Source organism: Carlito syrichta, unplaced genomic scaffold (genome assembly GCF_000164805.1).
Source record: "Carlito syrichta isolate Samal-C Ts95f unplaced genomic scaffold, Tarsius_syrichta-2.0.1 Scaffold298057, whole genome shotgun sequence".
NCBI lineage: Eukaryota > Metazoa > Chordata > Mammalia > Primates > Tarsiidae > Carlito > Carlito syrichta.
The window spans coordinates 47,808-57,827 of record NW_007242153.1 but is presented as its reverse complement, the minus strand read 5'-3'; the positions used below and the strand labels follow the sequence as shown (position 1 = coordinate 57,827).

The following is a 10,020-nucleotide window of genomic DNA, read 5'->3' as shown; positions in this document are numbered from 1 at the left end:
TGGGTTGAAGAGGGGGGTGGAGAGATAGAGGAGTAAGGGGGGAAACAAACAAGTGTGCCAACAAATAGAGAGAGAGGCCTATACTGAAACAGATAAAAACAATAGACCACAGCTACAGACGAACCAACTCTCATACAGACAAAAATAAAACATATAGTGCTGTAACATACCAGCTATCCAACCACCTATTAGTGTGCTGTTCCTCTATACAAAGATATGGTTTACAGAGAGAAGAAAAGAGATGAAAAGGAAGTGGAAAAAAGAAAAAAGGAACAATACAGTAGGAATAGAATTAAGTCATTAAACTAACAGAATCAATGAAGCACACTCTGAGACATTTTGTTTAAGTCCAATGTCCTTTCAGGTCTGATTTCTAGTTTTCTTTTCAAGCTGGTAAGTTAGTTTGCAGTTAGGGTCAGTTGCCCCTGGTCTGCTGTGATGGACAGTTCAGATCACCCTCTGTTCACCACTCTGGCCTATGTCTTTAAGCTTGTTTCTCCCGTTTTGGTGTTGTTACCATGAATCACCAGCAGGTGGTTCACCTCAGCTGCTCACCCCAGAGGGGGTGGGGCCAGACAGGGATGGCAGAGGCTGAAGATGGCAAGATGGCTGCCTGCCTCGGCAGACGGCAGGAGACTTACAGCGGGCAGGACGTCTCAGTCGCAGGAGAGGTGGCAGCGATCCCAGCAGATCTTCCCTGAAGGGGCTTCAAGGACTGAAGTTGTGGATCGCCTCCGGCCCAGGTGGTGCGATGTGCTACTGGCGGTGGTGGCGGTGGCTGTGGCGGCTGTGGCGGCAGCGTCTGCACTGCAGTGGCTGTCCAGACCGCTGCAATGCCCCAGCGGTGGCAACGGCCGAGCTCCATATGAAGAGCAGGCTGTGATGTTGGGGTCCCTAGCCCCCGGGGCGAGAGTCAGAGACCCACTGCAATTCTCCTTTGCAGAGGTTTTCACAGACCGGGTTGCCCCGTTGCCATCTTGCTGGAAGTCCTCTCCACTTTTAGTCCATCCCACTTTCAATGGGCAGCATGATTGGTTTCTTGTTTTTGCTATTGTGAATAATGTTGCGATATACATGTGTGTGCAGGTATCTTTTATTTTATTTATTTAAAAATTTTTATTTTAAATATGTGGAGTACAATTCAGGGTCTGGTATACAAATGTTTGTAATGCAGGTACCCTTGTTGATGTGTGCCCCCTCTCTCATGGCAGTTTCCCACTACTGTCAATCCCGCCCCCACCCTCCCCTGGCAGTTTCCCACTACTGCCAATCCCTTTTTTATGGTATTATGATAGTTGTTCAAGGTCCACTTATGAGTGAGAACGTGTGCTACTCGGTTCTTTATTTCTCGGATGGATCGCTCAGTATTATAGCCTCTAAATCCATCTAAATAGCTGTAAAGCTCATAATTTTGTCCTTCTTTATGGCTACATAATATTCCATTGTGTATATGTACCACATTTTTATTTATCCAGTCCTCTTTCAATGGGCAGCATGGTTGGTTCCATGTTTTTGGTATTGTGAATAATGCTGTAATAAATATGTGTGTGCAGGTATCTTTTTCACAGAGTGATTTGAGTTCCTCCAGGTATATGCCCAGTAGGGGGATTGCAGGGTAATATGGGATTCCTTTTAGGAATCACCACACTATTTTGCACAGAGGCTGTACTAGTTTACACTCCCACCAACAATGTAGAAATGATCCCTTTTCGCCATATCCTCTCCAGTAGCTATTGCTTTTTGAGTTATTGATGATCACCATCCTGACTGGAGTTAGGTAGTATCTCAGTGTGGTTTTAATATGCATTTCTTTGATGACTTTTGAGACTGAGCAGTTTTTCATGTATCTGTTGGTTGCTCATATATCTTCTTTTGAGAAGTGTCTATTCATATCTTTTGCCCACTTTGTAATGGTTCTTTTTGTGTGGCACTTTTGAGTTCCTTGTAGATCCTAGATGTTAGACCTTTGTCAGATATAGAGTTGGCAGATATTTTTTCCCAGTCTGTGGGCTGTCTCCCTGCTCTCATGATGGTTTCTTTGACTTTGCAGAAGCTTGTCTGTTTGATGAAGTCCTACTTGTCTATCTTATCTCTTATGGCATGGGTATTTGGAGTTTTGAACAGGAATTCGTTGCCTAATCCAATTTCCATAAGGGTGTCTCCTGTGTTTTCTAAGATTCTTATAGTTTGAGGTCTTGCATGTAGGTCTTTGACCCATTTAGAGGTGATTTTTATGTATAGCGATAGATAGGGGTCCTGTTTTAATCTTCTGGATGTTGTCAGCCAGTTTTTCCAGCACCATTTATGGAATTAGTTCTCCTCTTTCCAGTGGTTGTTATTGGAGGCTTTGTTAAAGATGAGTTGGTTGAGAAATTGAGGTTTTGCTTCCAGAATTTCTATACTTTTCCATTGGTCTATATGCCTGTTCTTATACCAATACCAGGATGTTTTGATTATTATAGCCATATAATAATGTTTAAAGTCTAGAAATGTGATACCTCCTACTTTGTTTCTTTTTTTGTAAAAACCAAGATGTTGGGAGCCAGCCTTGGAGGCCCACCTGATTGGACTCGCTTTGTGGTGGGGGGGTCCTCAGCGCACCTGGACTTTGTCAATCAGGAAGGCCTCCAAGGCTGGCTCCCAACACCAAGAGGCAATGAACCACACTGTGTTATCTTTAATTAGGTAAAGGTCTTTTTAACATGTCACATAGACCATTTCACCCACTGCTCTGTTTGGCTGCCAGTCTTTTGTCTCTCTCTTCAGCAATGGTGAGGCGGATACCTTTTCCACTGGGAAGAGAAATCCGTGGTTTGTTTCTTTTACCAGAAGCAAAAATGTTGGAGAACCGAGTGGCAAAGCTGTTGCCGTTGGCATCTTTTACATGAACCACATCAAAAGACCCAGGATATCTTTCTCTGCTGGTGATCCTAGATTCTTCCCAAGTTAGCACCTCCAGTCACCATACACAGGGTACCAGTGTCAAACTTGATGAAATCAGTAGTTTTTCTAGTCTCCAAATCAATCTGAATGGTGTCATTCACCTTGATGAGGGGATCAGGGTAGCGGATGGTGCGAGCATAATGAGTCACCAGTCTTTTGTGCCCACAAAGACTGTTCTCACTTTGCACAACTTGTACTTAGCCTCCTCATGTATGTTACAATGAAGAGCAAACTGACCCTTGGTGTCATAGATCAGGCGAATGACATCCATAAACCCAGTAGGGTAGGTTTTGTCAGTCTGGACCTTGCCGTCAGTCTTAATGAACTGCTACATGCACATATCTTTTTTTACTTCATCTCCAGTCAGAGCATACTTAAGTCTGTTTCTTAGGAAAATGATGAGAGGGAGACACTCTTTCAGCTTGTGGGGAGCAGTCGATGGATGAGGAGCAAACACACTGGTCAATTTATCCAGCATCCAATGCTTTGGAGCTGCTACCCGCTTCAGATGCTTCTTGGGACCATGAGCCATAGCTGTGCTGGACATGGAAAGAGGGCCCACTTTGTTTCTTTTGCTAAGGATTGTTTTGGTTATTCATGGTCGCTTGTGTTTCCATATGAATTTCTATATTGTCATATCCACATCTGAGAAGAATGAAGTTTTTGATTTAATGGGTATTGCAATAAATCTGTAGTTTGCTTGAGGATGGACAGCTAAACAATGTTGATTCTTTCAATACATGAGCATGGAATATTTTCCATTTGTTTGTATCACCTTTGATTTCTGTGAGCAGTGTTTTGGAGTTTTTGTTGTAAAGGTCTTTCACTTCTTTGGTTAGGAAGATGCCAAAATATTTCATTTTTTGTGACTTCTGTGAATGGGATTGTCCTTTTTATTTGGTTTTCTGCCTGCTAGTTGTTGGCATATAAGAATGTGACTGTCTTTTGCACGCTTATTTCATAGCCAGAGAATTTACCAAAGTGCTTATCAGTGTAAGGAGGTTTTTGACAGATTATCTTAGGTTTTCAAGGCATGGGATCATATTGTCAGCAAAGAGAAACAACTTAACTACCTTTTTTCCTATTTGGATACCCCTGATTTCCTTCTCTTGTCTGATTGTTCTAACTAAGACTTCCACCACTATATTGTACAAGAGGGGTGAGAGTGGGCAGCCTTGTCTTGTTACAGTTTTCAAGGAAATGCTTTCAATTTCTGTCTGTTTAACAATATGTTGGCTTTGGATTCATCATAGATGGCTCTTATTACTTTGTGGTATATTCTCTCTATGCCTAGGTGTTCAAGTGTTTTTATCAAGAAGGGATACTCCATTTTATTGAAAGTTTTTTCTGCATCTAGTGATATAATCATGTGGTTCTTGTTTTTATATCTGTTGATGTATCTAATTACATTTATGATCATGTGGATGTTGAACAAGCCCTTCATGTGGATGCTGAACAAGCCCTTCATGATTTTTGAGCTGTGTTGTTGGATCCTATTTGCTAGAATCTTATTGAGAATTTTTGCATCTATGTTTATCAGGGATATTGACCTGCAGTTCTCTTTGTTGGGTCTTTACCCAGTTCGCATATCAGTGTAATGTTTACTTCATTAAGTGATTTGGGGAGAGTTCCATTTTCCTCGATTGCCTGGAATACTTTCAATAGGCTTGATATCAGCTCCTTCTTGTATGTTTTGTAGAATGCCGTTGGAAATCCATCTGGTCCAAGACTTTTTTTTTTGTAGGTAGTTTTTCTTATGAAGGAGTCAATTTTCTAGGTTGTTATTGGTATATTTAGGTTATCAATTTATTCTTGTTTCAAACCCTTGATATTGTGTGATGTTAGAAAGTACTCCATTTTATTTAGGTTTTCAAGTTTGTTTCTAAACAGGTGTGCATAGTAATCTCAGATAATCCTTTGCATTTCTTCAGGGTAATTTGTTATTTGATCTTTTGCACTTCTGATTGAGTTTATTTGGGCTTTTTATCTCTTTTTCTTGATCAGTCTGGCTAGGGGTCCTCAGTCTTGTTTATCCTTTCAAAGAACCAACTTATTGTTTCACTGATTTTTTTTCTATGATATTTTTGTCTTCTATGTCCTATATTTGGACTTTTACTTTGGTGATCTAGATTCTTCTGTTGAAGTTAGGGTTTTGGTAGTCTTGCCTTTCCAACTCCCTTAGGTGATTTGTTAGGCTATTAAATTTTGATCTTTCCAGTTTCTTGATGTGTGTTTATAGAGTTATAAATTCCCCTTAGTACTTCTTTCATGGTATCCCAGAGGTTTTGGTAAGATGTGACTTAGTTTTCATTTGTTTCTGGAATCTTTTAATTTCTGTTTTGATTTTTCTGTTGACCTGAGGGTTGTTCAGTATCATGCTGTTTAGTGTTCATGTCTTCGTGAGTTTGGGGGGAATCTTGTAATAGTGATATTTATTTGTATTCCACTGTGGTCTGAGAAAGTTCATGGCAGTATTTCAATATTATTAAATTTGTTTTTGCTTGATTCATGGCCAAGGATGTGGTCAATCTTGGAGTACATTCCATGTGGTGATGCGTAGAATGTATATTCCATGGTTGTTGGGTGGATTGTTCTGTAGGTATCTATTAAGTCCATTTGGCCAAGCATCAAGTTGAGGTTCTGGATCTTCTTGATGATTTTTTTGCCTCAATAGTCTATCTAGGGTTATTATTAGGGAATTTAGGTCCCCAGCTATAATAGTGTTAGAGTCAATACCCTTTTTTAGTTTATAGTAGCTGCTTTATAAAAGTTGGTGCTCCAGATTTGGGTGCCAATGTGCTTAGGATGGATATTTCTTGTTGATGGATTGGCCCTTTTATCATTATGTAGTATCCTTACATTAATAAATTTTTTTTGATAGCTTAAGGGTTGTTTTGTCTGCTATTAAGATCATGACTCCGGCCTTCTTTTGTGTTCCATTTGCCTGAAAATTTGTTTTCCATCTTCTGACTTTGAGTCTGTGAGGGTGTTTTGTTATGAGATATGTTTCCTGGAGGCAGCATATAGTTGGGTCATATTTTTTTAAATCCAGTTTGCCATTCTATGTCTTTTTGGTGGTGCATTTATTTCATTCATATTCAGGGTGATTATTGACATATGAGAGTTTTTGCCTGTCATGAGGCTCTTATAAGGCTTATTGTTGTTATTGTTGGTTTTATTTAAATTTTGGGGTTGCGGTTTCTTTCTTCTTTTTTTAGTTTCATATTTTCTTTATTTAAAAAGTTCTGCCTTATGAATGTTTTACATATAAAACCTCATGATATCCATTTTATTTATTTATTTATTTATTTTCTTTTTAATATATATTTTTTATTTTAAAATTGTGGGGTACAGTTATGGTTTAGGTATGCAAATATTCATTGTGCAAGTACCCTTGTTGATTAGGTGTGCCCCCCTTTCCCCAGACAGATATTGACTACTGTTAATCCCACCTCCCTTCTCCTCCCTGTCCCCCTCCATAGTTTCCCACCACTGTCAATCTTTGCCTTATAGTATTATGGTAGTTGCTCAAGGTTCACTTATGAGTGAGAACATGTGATGCTCAGATCTTTGTTTCTGTGAGAGATCACTAAGTATTACAGACTCTAATTCCATCCAGGTTGCTGTGAAATTCATGATTTTGTTCTTTTTTATGGCTGTGTAATATTCTTTTTTATGGCTGTGTATACACATATTCCATTGTGTATATGTACCACATTTAAAAAAATCCAACCATGCTGTCCATCAAAAGAGGACTGGATGTTGCATTTTCAATTTGCAATCATGCTGCATGCTGTGTTGATTCTTTTGCTTCATCTTGGGAAGTGCATGGTCATTCTTTTTTTCTTTCGTCTGTGTTTAATACCTTCTTAAGCATCTGCTGTAGAGCTGGTCTGGAGGCAGCATAAAGTCTTAGGAGTTTAATGTCTGGGGAAGATTTTAGTTCTCCATTGCTGATGAAGCTTTGCTTAGCTGGGAAGGAAATTATTTGTTGGAATTGTTTATCTTTGAGAATGTTGAAGATTGGATTCCAGTCTCTTCTAGCCTGTAGTTGTCCTATAGATAAATCTACAGCTATTTGAATTGGTCTTCCCTGGTAGGTAGACTAATCTTTCTCTCTCACTGCCTTTAGTATTTTTTCTTTTATAACCACTTTGTGTAAGTGAATTACTATATGTCTAGGAGTTGGCATTCTCATTTGCTACCTTCAGGGTTCTCTGAATCTCTTGGGTTTGGATGGCCATATCTCTGATGAGATGCAGGAATTTTCTTGGATGATTTCATGGAATGTTTGTTCCATGGTGTTGTCAGTCTCCTTTTCTGCTTCAGAGATACTGATTTGGTATAAGTTTGGCTTCCTAATATAATTGCACATCTTTTGAAATCTTTGTTCTGTCTTTTTAAGCTCCCTTTCTATGCTTTTAACAGATTGGGTAAGTTCCATATTTAGGTCTTCAAACTCTGAGATTATTTTGCTTGGTTAATTCTGCTTTCCATGCTTGTCAATTTTTTATTTATCTCATTGACTGTATTTTTTTATGACTTGAATTCTTGCATTTAATTCTTTCATGTTTTCGTCTTGCCTTTCTTGGTTTTTAGTCATCTTTTCCAACCATCCCTTGATCTCTGCATTTGTGGTGTGAGACCAGTTGATCTGGGCATTCTTCATTGTTTGAGTTCTGACATCTTGCTCTCCAATACCATCTTTATAGGGTTCTCTGGGTTTCCTGTGTTTTTTCACCAATTTCTCTTCAATTGTGATGGATTTTTCTTTTCTGTTTACTTCCATTACTCATTGAGAGAAGGAATAGTTTTCACTTCTCTTTTCTCAACTCCCTATTCTTCCTTTGGTAAAGTCCCTAGATTTGTTTGATTTGGAAGCTGGTTTGCCAGTGGGGAGGCATACTGTCTTTTTGCAATGAGATCGTATGATATCCCCTGTGCACAAATAACTTTAGAGAATATATGGAACTGAGAAAGAGAGAAAGGAGGAGAAAGAACAATGAAAATAATAAAGAAGAGAAAGAAAAACAAACAAACTAACAAACAGACTTACAAACAAACCAGTAAAAAGAAAAAGAAAACTAAAACTGACATTATGAGGATATTTTCACACAACTGTATATGCATATGTGAAAAAAGAGAAGGAATAAAATGAAAAAAAATACACACATACCCAGTAAAATATATGGAGAGAGCAGAAAAATAAAAAAATAAACAAAGGAAATAATACAAAAGCAGAAAGAAAGAAAGAAAGAAAGAAAGAAAGAAAGAAAGAAAGAAAGAAAGAAAACCACCCCACAAAGCAAAGCATTGGAGCAGGTGGGGGGAGCTTTTGTAATTCTTGAGTACTTTCTTGTGGCAGTTTCTGAAACTTCAGGGTTTTTCTCAATGTGACCCAGGCAGGGCTGTCGGCAGAGGGGAGGGGACTCTGACCTCTAGATCTGTCCTCCTGCTCATCTGGGGCCAAGAAGAGGCTATGAACTGCCCCCAACAGATCTGCCTATGTTCAGTGTTCAGACCTCTCCATGTGCATTCATCAGGTCATTCTTGTCTGGGTCACACACCTTGTGAGTCCCTGAGGGAAGGGAGCTGAAGAGTTTAAAACTCACCCCCACCCATCTGCTTTGAGCTGGGTTCTTCATTTCTGGTTGCAGCTGTAGTCCCACAGTTGTTCCACTTAAGGGGTTGGGGCGACTGGGTCTCCTCGGTGGGCCATCCTTCTGGGGATACTGCACCCAGGGTATCCTCTCTGGGTTGACAATGATCAACCTTACAGAGGTGCTGAATTCACTCCCTCAGTCTCAGGGTGTAGCTCTGCTGTTCATGTGGGAAGGCTGGAGCCTGTCTTCACCCAGGTACCAGGACAAAAGCAGTGGGGGTGTCTCTGTATCTTGTCTTCTGCTGGGACTCAGGGACTAGTTCCTCCATTGTATCTTCCCCAGGGTCTCCGCTGTCAATGTCCAATCTGGTGACAGAGGCTGTGGTGGCAGGCAGTTCCAGCAGTGGTAGTTTTTTGTGCCTCCCTCCCTCCCTCCTTCCCACTCTCCCGCCCTTCCTCTCTCCCTTTCCTTCTAACTTATTATGGAAGATTCCTAACATATGAACTATCTCTATGTGTTTGTGGCTATGCCACAAGGAAGGAAGCATTATCTGGATACATATGATAAAAGTGTGATGCCACAGTACATGGGGTAAAGTAAAAAAAAAAGTCAGTAACTTAGTCTGAAAATAATATCTGGGAGTAATTCTGCAACAAAGACAGCAAATTTTAACTCTCAATTACCCACATTCAGCTGAGTGTTTTCAGAACACATGAGCAACATAAACTCTTATACATTCGTTGTCAAAGCTTAAATTGGCACAAGCACCTTAAAAATTGAAAGTAGCCTTATCTATTATGGTTAAAGTCCATGCACCATGAGAGCTCACATACCACTTCTGATCATATACTCTGAGGACTTTCTTGCCAATGTGCCCAGGAGACTTGTAGATTTATGTTTATGGCAAATACTTGAATCAACCACATATACATCAATAGAAAAATAGCAAAATTGGGGTGTAATTATACAATGTAAAACTTGGGTGGCAAAAATGAACGGAGACAGCCTCCTGCATCAGGGGTAACTCTTCTACACGTAATGTGCATCACAGAAGAATACATGCAGAATGAGGTTGTCATACTGAAAGATTAAAACAGGCAAAATTAACTAATACTTGGTTTGGGGATGTATACTGTTAGTGCAAAAATCTTTAGAGAAATACAAGGGAATAGTAAAAACAAGACTCCAGAAAGATGCTCTTTCTGGGGAAGGAGATGTGGCAGTAGTGCATGGCGACCTTATAGGTTCAGTGTGATAGATTCTCCATAGGTTCTGCCAGTGCTGATTGCCCAGGGAGTTTCATGATCATCACTCTTTACACTGCAGTTTTCAAACTGCAGCTTGTGAACTATTCCTGGATTTTTTTTAAATGAAAATATTAAAGCTCTTTGCAAAAATTCTTAGCAAAAACTACTCATATTGGAACAAAGCTACAGCCAATTGTAATGAGTTATGTGACAGAGCAGACCAGGAT

The 10,020-nt window shown here is 39.7% G+C and overlaps 1 pseudogene; it reads right to left on the bottom strand.

Annotated features, from left to right (window-relative positions):
• Positions 1 to 2,678: 2,678 nt before the first annotated feature.
• Positions 2,679 to 3,475, bottom strand: LOC103256936 (annotated as a pseudogene).
• Between the last annotated feature and the right edge of the window lie 6,545 nt (positions 3,476 to 10,020).